The 15,172-nt window shown below is 33.2% G+C and overlaps 1 long non-coding RNA gene across 1 annotated transcript; it reads left to right on the forward strand.

The window, feature by feature from the left end:
* Window positions 1-377: 377 nt before the first annotated feature.
* Window positions 378-1,655, forward strand: LOC123667599. The gene is made up of 2 exons (XR_006745455.1): window positions 378-601; window positions 1,293-1,655. It is a non-coding gene; the product is annotated as an uncharacterized LOC123667599 (long non-coding RNA).
* The last annotated feature ends 13,517 nt before the right edge of the window (window positions 1,656-15,172 follow it).

The raw sequence follows: 15,172 nt of genomic DNA on the forward strand, positions 1-15,172 counted from the left end.
TTTCTTATCTACGGAACGAAGGAGGAACGAAGTCGATAATCCTAACCGATATAACTTATCGAATTCTGAAGCTTCTAGATCAGAACCAGATACACTTCAAGATACATCACATACCAGGCATATACAACAATCACGCCGATCATCTGTCACGGTATCGACGTCCACCAGAGTGGCATCTATTACCAACATCGGTAAAGATGGCTTTCAGGAAATGGGGGACTCCCGTTGTAGATCTGTTCGCTTCAGCAACAGCTCACGTAGTGCACAATTATGTGTCTCTAGATCTGACGGACAGACAAGCTCTATTCCACGACGCCTTCAGCGTTCAGTGGAACTTTCAACTAGCCTGGGTATTCCCACCACCATTTCTTGTCCCGAAAGTACTGACTCACCTCAATCAGTCCACAGGAGTATTTCTTGTCGTCGTGCCTCGATGGGAGAAAGTGTTTTGGCGTCCAGACCTCAAAGCGCGAGCCCTAGCAGCTCCATTAACACTGAGAAATCTGAACAAAAGTCTAATCGACACCTCGACAGGACTTCCACCTCCCAAAGTCGAAACCATCATCCTCGAGGTGTGGAAATGTGGGGGTGGTCTGAGGCGGTAAGTACATGGAATACTGAACAAGTATCTCTACTTAAAAATTCATGGCGAGTATCTACATTAAAAACGTATGAAGTTGCATGGAATCGTTGGTGTTCACGGTGTATTAATAAAAATATTGATATAAAAAATCCTACTGGTGCCCAGTTAGCTCAATTCTTATCAGATCTGTATTTGATTAACAACCTTTCATATAATACTATCCTGTTACATAAATCAGTGGTGTCAACACTATGTAACACAGACTCTTCCAGCAAATTAAGTTCACATGTACTAGTTAAACACATTTTAAAATCAATTTCTTTAAAAAAGCCAAAAACTTTCAAGCCACCCGTATGGGATATTAGTAAGCTCACATGTTATCTTAGTAGTTACAAAGTAGATTGTAATAATCCTTTTCAAGTATCACGTCATTGTGCAATTTTGTTACTACTTTGTTCAGGTAGACGCATACATGATCTAACTCTACTTTTGATTGACGAAAACCATTACGTAAAGTCTGATCAAGCTATCGTGTTTTGGCCTCAATTTGGTTCCAAAACAGATAATAGCAATTATAGACAATCTGGTTGGAAACTGCTTCCAAATTTAGAGAATAATGATCTTAATCCTATTTTTTGGATAGAAAGAACAATTAACTTGTTGAGCGACAGGCGCGATACTGCAGGTGTATTTAATTTATTTGTTACAGTTAAAGGTTTAGCAAAATCTGCTTCACGCACAGTAATAGCAAGCTGGATTAAAACCTTACTTAAGGAAGCCGACATTATTGCTACACCTGGAAGTGTTCGATCTGCGGTCGCTTCTAAAAGTTGGCTAGAAAATCGTTCTATAGAGGAAATTCTGGCTCGTGGAAACTGGAGGTCGGGTAATACATTTAGAAAATTCTACAGGCGTGAAGTAATTAATAACAACACGTCTAATGGTGTTACAAACTTATTCATACCAATAAGTGATTAAGTAATAATTACAGTATGTTATATGTTACCACAATATGATTAAAGTATTATATAAACTGATTTTTTAATAACAATAAATTAATCATTATACTAAAGTCTGTATTTTTTCCCCCTTATATCCATCACATTGGCGTTAAGTTGAATATACAAAAGTAAGTGGCACCACCAGGCGATAACAAACAGGTCTCATAATAAAGCTTCCAGTTACGGTCAAGTATTTAATAGCAGCGTTTTACCTGAAATAAAACGCATATTAAATACTTACCTATACTGGAAGCTTTCAGTGCATTTCTGCCTGGTGAAAAAGAGCCAATGATAAAATACAGCGTGGCAAAATCGAAGTAAGCATAAATTGCCACGCAGCCGCCAGGTGGCGCCACGGAGACGAGTCAAAAGTGACCGGAAACTGGTAGAAATTCGACGGAAACGGATATGCTATCTCATAATAAAGCTTCCAGTATAGGTAAGTATTTAATATGCGTTTTATTTCAGGTAAAACGCTGCTATCAAAAATCGACCGTTTCAGCGGGGATCGAACCTGCATCTCCGACTTACCGTGTCGGTGCTTTAGCCAATTAAGCTATGGAACGATGTAACCGCTAGATCGAAATTTTTGATATGATGATTTTATATTCGGTCTAACACAATTCGATCGACGATGACGACGATACGATGGAACGGTCGATTTTTGATACGATATTAAAAATTGTTTAGAACAACATCTATTTTTCATACAGCTGTTATAAGGGGGGTATTAAGGGTTATTAATAACATATATGGCAAAACAACGTTTGCGGGGTCAGCTAGTTATATATATAGGTATACTGCAGAGGTTTGATGGTACTACAATCAAATATTAATATATTATAGTAACAAACAATAGAATCTGTTCAGCTTTTAATTACTATGCATAGAAATACAGGGAATTCTATTCTATATTATTATCTATTCTATAGTACTCTGTAATGATTTACATTGTTAGCGATGAGACCATTTCATTGGTCTATCGAAATTTTAATTACTTCGATATATATTTATGTACATTTATTTGAAATTGATTGGTACATAGAATGTGTGTGCGATTTCATTACGCGTGTTTATATCTCACGATTTTTTTGTTAATAAACATGTTGATACTTTTTTAAATTTTTGAAATTTTGCTCGTAATTATTGTATTTGTGTATTTCATTGTCATATATCTAATTGGTAAAGTGTATTTGTGATCAGTATCCAACTTTTGTTTAAAAGTCGATACACCGTATTTTAAGCTTAAAAACAATAGTAGGACTAATCATATTCTTATTCTAGTGTCCGAATTTACTAATGTATAGAACAATTAATAATTTGATGATTTTAAACACTCTTGAATATTAGATAGTAGTAGTGCCTTTGTACCAGCATTGTTTATAAGAGCTATTTCCTTTTGCTTTCCTAGTATACATAAATTGTTAAATAAATAAATAAATAAAATAGTTCAAATATAATTTTAAAGGCTTGAAACCGTATTAAAATATATATACATTTAACAAAAGAATAATTTAGAAAAAATCAGAATCAAGTCCTTAATAGATCCAGCTGATTACACTAAAATTTTACATTATGATATTCGTATTATTATGTAAATACTTTTTTCATTCAATAGTTGTACGTAATTCAGAATCTAATCAATATTTGACATATAAGATAAATCGTAAACGACAGTCGTAACAATATCGTATCTATGTAAACAGGATCATACTCTCACCCATTATTCAGTAGAGAAGACAATATGTTGCTTTGAATGGTCGATGAAATATGATTTGAATCGAGTTTATGATTAATAGGTCCTTTGTTCGTTGTTTCTTTGAGGTTGTAAAGGATATTAATATCGGTAATTAATCTTCAAAATTCGAATAACTTTTAAATGATTCGATGTAAAAGTAATTAGTGGTGTAACATTTGACTTTTTTTGTGTCGATAATTTTTTTTTTGGTTAATGTACCTACAACTAAACGAAATAAAAGTTTGATTTCAAACGAAAAGTATGATTGATAGTAATTTTCATCTTATTTGTTTAAGAGAGATTTGTATTAAAACGAGATTGAGTATACTCGGAGGAATTGTCAATTTATAAAAGTTAAAAGTAATACTACCAAAAAATATAATAAAAAAGAAATTATTTGATTACTTCATAAGAAATAATATCATAATGACTCAAAACCTTCACAAACATTAACCTCTCCTCCTCCTCAAAATAAGTGTGTTTGTCCGCAAACAAAAGACAAACGACTTTACTGTATATCGACAAATATTGTACAATACACATTACTTTAAATTTTTATTTATTTATTTATTTAGTTGCACCAACAAGATGAATAGCTTGAATGTAAAATGTTGATTGTTGGGTGTCACCTCAATTACACACCACAGTGCGAATTAGACATTTTTTTATTAGGGATTATTCAATAAATACTCATTAGATCTAGCTAAAATCTAAATAAAAACACACGACAAGCATCAGTTTTTTATTGAAAAGTCAGTATTCATAGTAAAAAGCTATGTGATAACACATAAAAAATACAGACAAATTGAGAACCTCTTTTATATGAAGTCATTTTAGTGACAACACTATTTTTGTAACAACTCATTAGTCTATGTAATATTCTACTGTCTGTACTCTATGGAATCTCTTGTGAATAAAGTTACACGTTAAAATAATTTTGATCTTTTATTTAAAAAAATAATAATTAAACATTAGGACTATCTGTAACAAAAAAAATCGTTATTACTGTCACATCCCTAGAAAAAACCACAAGTGTGGCGCTTGCGTTATACTATTACGATAAGAGGGAATGTCGATATTCTTTCCGATTCAATACATATCGAGTCGTTACAACAATATCGCGTTACTCGTGACGGAGCAATGCTGGAATATTTGTGGTTTATACTAATGTTATTTAGTACCGGACTGGTTATAACTGTTAGCTTTAAATATCGGTTTTTGTTGGTCACGTATTTCAAATATACGGTATTAAATACGAAGGGGTGTCTGTTATTTAACATAGCTTTATATCTCATTAAAGTGGCCGAGAAGAATGAATATTTGCTGAAAAGTACCCTAGTAGTACTACTACTGTAGTTTATGAATGGCTTTATCATCAAGATCATCGAAAGATTGTTTTTCGTACCTAATCCTGTTGTCAATACGGCTATCCCTAAGGAACTCTGGCTACTATTTTAATCTCAGGAACATGTTACTATGTTGAGACCAGTACTATTAGGTTATGATGTTCTGTAAGGTTACGGTACAACCTCAAACTACTTGAAATTTCATACAATTTTTTTTCCGTGTTTTACCTTTCTGTGTCTGCCAATTAACATTAGATAAATTATTTATAATAAACTAGCTAAAAGGTTATTGTTCCGTTTGCAGAGTTACAAAATAAATAAATTTCTAAAATAAAAGTAGCTTAAGTTACTCCTTACATCAGACATCTACCCATCAAAATCGGTCAAGCCGTTTCGGAGATTAGCTGGAACGAACACACAGACAGACAGATAAAAATTGTAAAAAATGTTATTTTGGTATGTGTACCGTAACATCCATATGCATTTAGTAAAAGCTGTTATTTTAATATTACAAACAGACACTCCAATTTTATTTATTTGTATAGATTTAGCCAGTGGTACAGGTAGGTATATGCCGTAAATGCGATTAACTTATTATTGTCGTTGACGCCCATAAGCTCGTGCTCACTCAGTCGAGCCACAAAAACATTTTCAGCTCAAAGAGTTAAGAAAAATGATTTCATGCCATGGGAAAGATGATGATATGGTGATAGTAAATATCGACCTTTAAACTATTTAATCATCGCAGGAAATAAATGCAGTAGTTACTGCTGATTTATTTTTATTTATTAATAAATATGTACCTTAGTAGTACATAACCTGCTATAGACGATAATGAAATCGTAGTTCTTATCATAATAAAGGTGATAATCGTAAAACTAGATGGGAAAATTATTCTTAATTTAGATTACGGACTACAGATTTAAGCAGTTTAAATGGTATAGTTCTATGTTAAAAACATTATTGGTTGATATTCTGACAGAAAGGAAAAAAGCGGAAATCTCCAAGTAAAATGAATAACTAATATTAAGCATTCATACGTAAAAAGGTAATGTCGTGTTAGTGTCTGACTCTCATCTTAAGGCAAGGAAACTTATCTCTTAGGAATAAGGCCTTTTCCGATCTATACAAAATTTAAATGTTGATAGAGTAAACGACCTTTCTACATTTTCTATCTACTGGGATCATCTTAGCTCAGATTAAAAACATATTTATAATGAGTAAAGTTGAAGGGTATAACCAAATAATAGGTACAAGGCAACCGCTCGGGTGATGTGATGTATAGCCGCCTGCAACACCCGCGGTTGCGAATACAATTCACGCTTAGGCATATAATTGTATTTGTAACTACAAATAATTGTTTTTGGTCTGTATGTATGTCCTTGTTGGTGTCCACGTTGCCTCGAGGATCCCGTAATGTTGTCGGTACTAGTTGTTATCATAAGCATATCAATCGTTATATAAGAATATTATTCGCCTAGCTGCATGGTGCTATTTAGTCCCGTTACGTCCCATCGTGTTTAGTCCGTTGTACCTTACAGCTACCCTTACCCCTTACCCATTAGAAAGAGAAAGAAATGTTTGATCGGCGCTAGAACACTGTGGACTAATTTAATTAATAAATCAGATGAGTAATTAAGCTTATTTGAAAGATTTGTAACTGATTACTTAATATCAGCCTAACAAACTGGCAAGTCAAATAAAGAAATACATACAATCGACTGTAACAAAATGTAAATTGTTTATTTTATATTATGACATAAGATCGAGTTAAGATATAAAGGTAATTTGAAAAACTCATTGTGTTTCCCGTACCAGATAAATGGAGATATCGAATAAGGGGAAAAGGCGATAGACGACAGCGCTGATTAGAAAAGATTCTAAGAAAGTCGGATTTGCTTTCAGTAAAGACGAACTGTAGAAATGGTATCATTTTATTATGAATATTTTTGTTTGTTTTCTTCTATTATATAATAATACCTATTAGTGGTTTTATTCAGCTTTATTTGGCTTTGTAAGCAGTGTCGTGGTTTGTTCACTGACAGTCCCAGGTTTGAGTCCAGATGTTTATCGTGGTCTGGGTTTGTGTGTTTGTGTATTGTGTGTTACCGCATACCCGACAAATGATTAAATTCTAGTAGGGGCTGGTGAGTACGAGGCGCTTAAAAATAGAATATTACATATTTTTGCCGGCACGACCCCTAAATCACGCAACAGCAACGCGCTTGCAATACTTCTGGTCTTGCAGGTGTCTATATGGAAATCGCTTACCGTATGGTGAACCGTGTGCTTGTTTCCTAACCTAGTTTGATATAAAAAAAAACTTATATAGATCAAAGAAAGAACTAAATTCTAGTACGGCCATGCCACTTCTATGCCTATTTAATCTAACAAAAGACAGGGGATATTCGAATTTCAGTTAATGAAGCCGTTTATTTGATAAATGCTTGTACGTGAGATATTATTGCAAAGAATGCGTGAGAATATAACGAGTTAATTTACAAGGAAATTTTGAATTTGAACTCACATTGATTTTTATATATTTACAATACACTAGCTGACTCGGTGAACTTCGTGCATCCGTGAATTTTCTTCTAACTAATACTATCTATAAAAGTATTCAAACTCTTATAAGATTTGTTTTTAATAATTTTTTCTTTTTTTGAATGTTAAGAGTTAAAATTATCAAAACAGATATTTTAGTCTGAGGCCTCTTCCTTATTTAATAAAAAAACTGGGCTTAATCCACCTGTTACATATCTAACACAAAATATACATCTAAATCCTGTCAAATGATATTATATTACGCATTATGACATTATTACGCATCTTAATTTCTATCATATATTATATGTTATAAATCAAAAAAAATATATTTTACCTATAATTAAAAAAAAAATTGTTTATGCCTGGACATAGTAAATATTATAGGTCGAAGACAAAGCCAGGCCTGTGGTCACCAACCCGCCTCCCCAGCGTGGTGATGATGGGCAAAACACATGAGTTTACGCCATTTTTTGGCTCAAACTTGTGGAGCCCTATGTCCAGTAGTGAACTTCGATAGGCTGTTGTGATGATTTAGACGAATGTTTGTCTATCTGCTTGTATGTTTGTTCATGTTAAAAAAAAACTAGCAAATTATTTTTAATGTGTTTGTGACAGATGAAGGCGAAGTGGTCACAGCATTGGCTAGTTCCTGGTTCCGTTAACGTTCTCGGGTTCGATCACCACTCATGACAAACATTTCTATAGGTCGATGTTAGTTATAGTCTGAGCATTTATGTATTTTGTGTGTTTCTGAACACCCGAGACAGTTGTGTTAGTCGTTGAGTGTGATTTGTTAATTATTAATTATAATATAGTTTTAATACGCTGATTAGAACTAGATATATTGAAAATTTGTATGTGAAAGAAGTTTCGAGCGACAACTAAATATAATACGGTATAGTACCTATATATAGAAAATAAGGCCAGCATCCGTTTCTCAAATACGAATCGATCGTAAATCTCGTTGAATCGGTATCAATTATATTTAATAATACCCATCGGTGCATAAGTGCTACACTTATTTATGATTTCCTCTTAAGACGCTCTTTAAGTGACGTTTCTTATTTTTAATTGTACGTTTTATTGCTTTATTTAATACTTTATTAAATACTAGCTGTACCATACGTCTTCACACACGTTAGTTTGAGGGAAAAACCTACTAAAATATTTTTAAACCATTACTATGCAACCCGCGTGACAAACACGTAGTGCGACACGGCGTCATTTCGTTTCATTTTACATTATCGCCTAGATTATGGGTCCAAATTTAATGCTAAGGGACAAGGTTTATCTTCACAAAATTGCCTTGTTGATGAAGTATTTTCGATTTGTAAAGATTCATATGCCTGGCTAATAAAAAGGCAACCCACTTTTTAATTGTATGTGATAATTAATTCGTTGCAAAACTATTTTAACTATAATATCTTCTAAGATATTTATTGAAATCGAATAACTTCAAGTACAATTTTCTTCAAAATGATATACTTGTGATGAATAACGCCTTCGCGGATAATGGATATGGAATATGGAATAATGGATTATTTTAAAACAAACCTGATTATTTGATATTAACTTTAAAAGTTGCGTTGCGTTGCGTTTTTTTTTTAGAACTTTTAATGGTGATCGATTCCATCATCCATAATTTTTTTTGGTAGCTTTAACTGTTTAAGCAGCGCACGCAACGGAAGCTCTCAAAAAATAATATTTTTTCCCGTTGTCGTAACACTTCTTAGAAATGTTCAGCTCCTATTGATCAAAGCATGCTGTTATATAGTCTAACCTTCCTGGGTAATAAATAATCAAACTCAAAAATACTTTTTCAATTCGAACCAGTTGTTCCTAGGATTAGCGCTGACTCTTCAGCATTATAATATTATTATATATGTGAGAATGTGTTTTTATTAGGTAATTGTGGCATTGTTGCAATAAACTGTTTGATGTGCGTATGACAATAAAATTAAGTTTCATGTTTACTCACAAGTATGCAGGCCGCCTAACTGTAAGCGGATACCGTAGCAACGTCATGAGCACGGTAAGAGCGATGTCGACCCTACCTTCGACCCGCCCTAGGAGCACTGAAGCAGTATTAATTATGATTTCTGGAAAGTTGACATACTTTCCTAGTCAGGCTACTCAAAATTTGAGTAAATCCTGCTGAGCCCCCCTTTACGATACATGTAACATTTTAGTTAGTCGTTTATTATGAAAAAAAATGTTACTATTTAATTATAACGATATAGGTATTGTTAATTATAATAAGTAATCGTAACTTCTGTATTTATTATTCTATATTCCGTAATTAAATCGTAAAAACCTACTAATTTCATAAACGTGTACAGCTCTGTACTATGTAAGATAAAAAAATGTAAAATTGTGTAGACTTATAAATAAAGGATACCGTACATTCACCACGATATGATGGGTACATGCTTCTACAGTACTATTATCGATCTAAAACGTCAAAAAATTAAGAAGTTGTGGAAACCACATTGATTAAATCTTAAAAAAAAACATTCGAATTTCGAGTATTGTAAAAAAAAATATCGCAAATTTTTCATTTTTTTATACCGAAAAATAGCGTACGTATGAATTATAAATTAGAGTTAAATGTAATATATATGTAAATTACAATTATAAATATACTTCAACACAATTGTAAATAAAACTAAACGCACAAGTTTTCCACATAAAACAGATATTTATTTAACTAATACGAGTAAGTATAAACGCGTAAATATTACCCAGTACTTCTCGCCCCTAGGTAAAATGTAAGCACTATAAATTGAACCGCAACACAGGCTGAGAGAAATCTATATTTATGTATGCTGAAAAAATATATATACGGAAACGAAATAAAATTCCCTAATTACTCGTTCGAAACACGTACCCTGTGAAAGTATAGATCGTTATTTTTACAAGCAACAATTGCAATTTGACATTTATTGTCGCATTAAGGAGGGAAATACTCGTATCGCGAGCGTCGGCCATTTTGTGCACGATGTGAATTCATAAAATGGCCGCTAATATTGTGTTGGTAGTTTCATTATTTTTAATTTCGGTTGAGATGCATTTTGTGTTTTGTGCCAAGTTAACGAACTGTTTTTTAATCTTTATTGGGAGTTATGGTGTCGGGTTATCCGGTAACAACTGCTTTAATGCACTTTAATAGGGTTGTCAATTACATATAATATTATTCTTTTTTATTTTTACTCAAATTGGTCTACTGTATACATATAAGTTTAGATCATTTTAATGTTTTGATACTTTTAAAAAAAAATTGAAATTTTTTGTTACCAATACAAATAAATAATATTTTACTTAAAACAAAATTAAAGAAAAGTTAAAAAATATTTTACATGTCATAAATGCCGCTTATTATAAACAAGACATTCTTCATATTCATTAAATTTTTGAACATTGTCTATAAATAATTTCACATTAAAAACATTTTTACTTTTCTCAATTTTTATTTAATGTATATATTTTTAAATTAGACCGATATATCTCAATTCCCGGGACGACCGTTAGACCAAACAAACAATCTCTAACTATATCATACTTTTACAAATTGCTATTAAAGCTCTTACATGTCAAGGGTATCGGGTGACAGCCCTGCGGAGAAATGTTTACTGAGATTAAGTTTCAAACGATATAAGAAGTTAAGGTGAAGAAACGAACTTTTAATATAGGTTTAAGGTAGTTAAATTATTTATAATAAAATACTGGCCATTTAAAAAGGATTTATTATATTTTTTAAATGTTGCGACTGCAAAAAAAGGTGGACGTTCTAAATTTGATTGTATTTTTATGTGTGTTACCTTATTGGTTTTAGTGGGTGTTCCGATTTTAATGATTAAAAATTAAAATTTGACATTTAAAAATGGTATCGATGGAACGAGTATTTTTTGAGTTATAATGCGTATTTAATGGACTATTTTTTCGATAGTATACGTTGTTTTACTTGGTTCAGCTTTTTTTTAGCGAGGAAACAATTAATTGTATTTATTACAAAACTCTTAAAAATCTAGTTTTGACATGAAATTATTCGCTACCCAGTTGTGTTCCAGCATGACAGTTTAGGAAATTATTATATCGGAGAAGAGGATCAGGCCTATAATAGTAACTTCAGACTTTCACAGTCCTCAGCTGGACATAGGTCTCCCCAAACTCGCGCCACACATCCCGGTTTTCCGCAATCCTCGTCCAGCCTTCACCGGTAATCTTAGATAGATCGTCGGTCTAGCAGGTCGGAGGACGTACACTACGTTAGCCTAGCAGTGCAATGCAACGTCTAAATTGAATTGATGTTGAATAGATACAAATAGTAGAAAAAAAATATTCTTTTAATAATGGGTTATAGCCGCGTTGGCGCAACGGTTACAGCCACGGATTGTACCTGTTGCGCTGGCGGTTGCGGGTTCGATCCTCGCACATGACAAACATTTGTATTGGCCATACAGGTGTTTGCCGTGGTCTGGGTGTTTGTGCAGTCCTTGTGGATCTCCCCACCGTGCCTCGGAGAGCACGTTAAGCCGTCGGTCCCGATTGTTATCATGTACACCTGATAGCGATTGTTACTCATAGTAGCGAATATATCCGCCAACCCGCATTGGAGCAGCGTGGTGGATTAAGCTCTGATCCTTCTCCTACATGGGGAAAGAGGCCTGTCCAGTAGTGGGATATTACAGGCTGAAGCATAATGGGTTATAGAAGTACGAATTTTTATTGATTTGGTAGTTTTAATTTTTTATTTAAGGGTTCTGCCTGGAACGAAATATTTTATAAAAAGCTAATTTAATGGATACATGATTTACATTTTACATTATATTTTTAAAAAATATTTTAAGAGTAATATTATTCTGATTGTAACGTATATTTCAATATTCTTTTTACATCTGTAGTAACATCGAAATGGTTTGGTTTGATCAAATATACCGAATCCTTAATTAGTCTCAATGTTATTCTCCCCGAGGGCTTGTATAAAAATTAATATGATATTTTTATATCAATTGGTAAGTAACAAACAAGTGGAAGGCCCGCCTGGAGCACTGCAAGCGCGTTGTATTAATCCGCTCTCAGTACATTTAGCTAGCTAAGAGTGTAGTATTATTTAGATTAGATAAATTTACATTTCATTATAATTTATTGATTAAGCCTATCCCAATAGACATAGGCGTCTTTCTCCATAGGTAGAAGAAGACATACAGACAGACGTGTCTATTACTCTGTTCCACTACTGGTTAGCGGGTAATTTCTCTTCAAGTAACGCTTCAACTAACGAATTCTATCTGGGGTGCACCGACAGATGCTCTTGGAGAGCATCCTCTCGGATGATCTCGTGCCTTGGAGGCACGATGTGGAAACCAACTAGGACATACTACCAAACTAGAAACGAGTATTTGTACAAATCTAAATAAAGTTTGGGTGACTACAGGCACTACCTATTAAACCTACTACATAAAAATTATTATTTACTTAATATCGAATAAGAATCAAATCAAATCAAAAACAACTTTATTCAAATAGGCCCCAAGAGTACTTTCCGAATCGTCATTTTACAAATTAAAATTTTAAATTTATCATTATTTTTGTAAAAGTAAAGCTACCACCGATTCGGAACAAAGATTCTGCAGAGAAGAATCGGCAAAAAACTCCGCAGTTACTCTTTTTAAAATTATATATAAACTGTGTTTTACTACAAAATTAGTAATATCTTGTATGAAATATAGCGTCACTAAGTCCACACATCTTTATCAACTATGTAATCCTGCACCGAATAATATGTACAAAATATATACAAAAAGGCAATTTCTGTTTTCTAATAGATAAACAAAGATAAAAAACAAACATTGCTACACCCCATTCAATCTCCGAACTTATCAAACTCAATATCGTGAGAGATAAGAAAATGGTCAAGCGAAAGAAGGATGAGGCATTGGATCTTTATATCACAAAGTATTTTTTTTTAAATAATATTATAGTAAATTATACTACAGAATATTGGCTTAAGTTATTAATTTTTAATTTAAGTCAACTGATACTATACCTTTTCGATGTTATATTATGTTATGTTTTTATGGTGGGTACGGTAGTCCTGAGTATGCGCTACGTTGAAAGGGGGGGGGATAAAGTATGCAAGGCGCTTACCATCAGGACAATGCTTCTGGTATTACAGGCGTCTGTAAGCTACGGTAACTGCTTGCCATCAGGTTGCCATATGATTTTTGCCATCCTTGAAGTATAAAAAAACATTTCCTTAAACTTGGCAGACAATCGTAGAAAAAGATCCTGTAGAACGCTTTTAACCTCTAATGAAGCCGCGTAATACAAATAATTTTCTATGGAGTACATTCAGTCTGTGTCTCGAACAGAACCCGGAAATAGAGATGGTGCTCCAGACATTCTTGTCTACAGATTTCATAACTCCAAAAGATAATCGACAATAGACATATTGAACTGGATTCATACTAAAGGCCAATATTGAATGATACACATGAATAACTATATCAAGAGTATTGATAATTTTCGATATTCCTGTTGTAATCTCTCTCAGTAAATATATCTTAGGACTCTTGGAAACGACCAAGTATCATTAACCGTATGTCATTACCAGAACTTTAAAATGGAGAACGTTAGAAACACCACACAAGACGCATCCTTCGTTTTTATTAATCGGATAAGTAGTTAATTAAATAAATTCTTTATAAAGCCATTTGTCTTTAAAGCGACTTCAAATAAAAACACATAATACAAATTGCGATCTGAACCAGTCCTTTAAAGTTTCAATATATTTTTTACAGCTATCTTCTATCCTTGTCTGAATCGGAGAATATATATATCTGTCTCTTTCTTCCGCCACGCTTACATAGCTATCTTCCGTAAGATTCTGAGCCGGTTAGATGCGCTGGCTAGATAAAATGGTTTGTCTTAAAGTTTTTATTGAGATTGAGAACTGGATGAAAATTACTCGTGACGTTCATAGAATCTATATATTAATACGTGAAGCAAAAACTTTGCAACCCCTTTTTACGAAAATTACGCGGACAGAGAATTATGAAATTTTGCACACTTATAGTTTATATAGAGAAGGAGTGCAGAATGCTAATGTTTTTTTTTTTTAAATTATGCATAAAAATATATTAAATCAATTTAAAAAAAAAAAAACATTACCTACACTACAATGTGTTTGACACACATACGCATATTATAATCTTTTGTCGATTGTCAGTCTGTAGACATGTAGGTTCTTTAAATTTACAAAATGTTTTGGTTTTCTTTAACTTAATTTTTTAATTATGGTCGAATTTCGACCCCTAGGCGACCACTAGTATTCAATTATTTCGTAGTGCTGATTAACAAATTTAACCAAATGTTGCTGCTTAACTTATCTTTTAAGGTTTTATTTATTACAATACCACACAAATATACTTTATTGTACAACCAGAAACAAAACATGTAACATAAAAATATGCAAGAAAAAATATTATTATATTGTACAATATAGATTACGCAATGCTAAAATCTGATGATGATAATGATGATGATGATGACGATGATGATTGATAAATAAAGAATTCTTAGGAAGTAAAAAGAGGGGGAAAATAAGAATTCTTTCATCACCATTAAAACCATATATAATATAAATGTGTGTACAAAATATATGTGAGGATAAATATATCACGCCACAATGGCGCGAACTCATGTGTGTTGCCCATAGTCACTACGCTGGGCAGACGGTTTGGTGACCGCAGGGCTGGCTTTGTCGCACCGAAGATGCTGCTGCCCGTCTTCGGCCTGTGTATTTCAAAGCCAGCAGTTGAATGGTTATCCCGCCATCGGTCGGCTTTTTAAGTTCCAAGGTGGTAGTGGAACTGTGTTATCCCTTAGTCGCCTCTTACGACACCCACGGGAATAGAGGGGATGGCTATATTATTTAATGCCGTAGCCACACAGTTAG

Source organism: Melitaea cinxia, chromosome 28 (assembly GCF_905220565.1).
Source record: "Melitaea cinxia chromosome 28, ilMelCinx1.1, whole genome shotgun sequence".
In the NCBI taxonomy this organism is placed as follows: Eukaryota; Metazoa; Arthropoda; class Insecta; order Lepidoptera; family Nymphalidae; genus Melitaea; species Melitaea cinxia.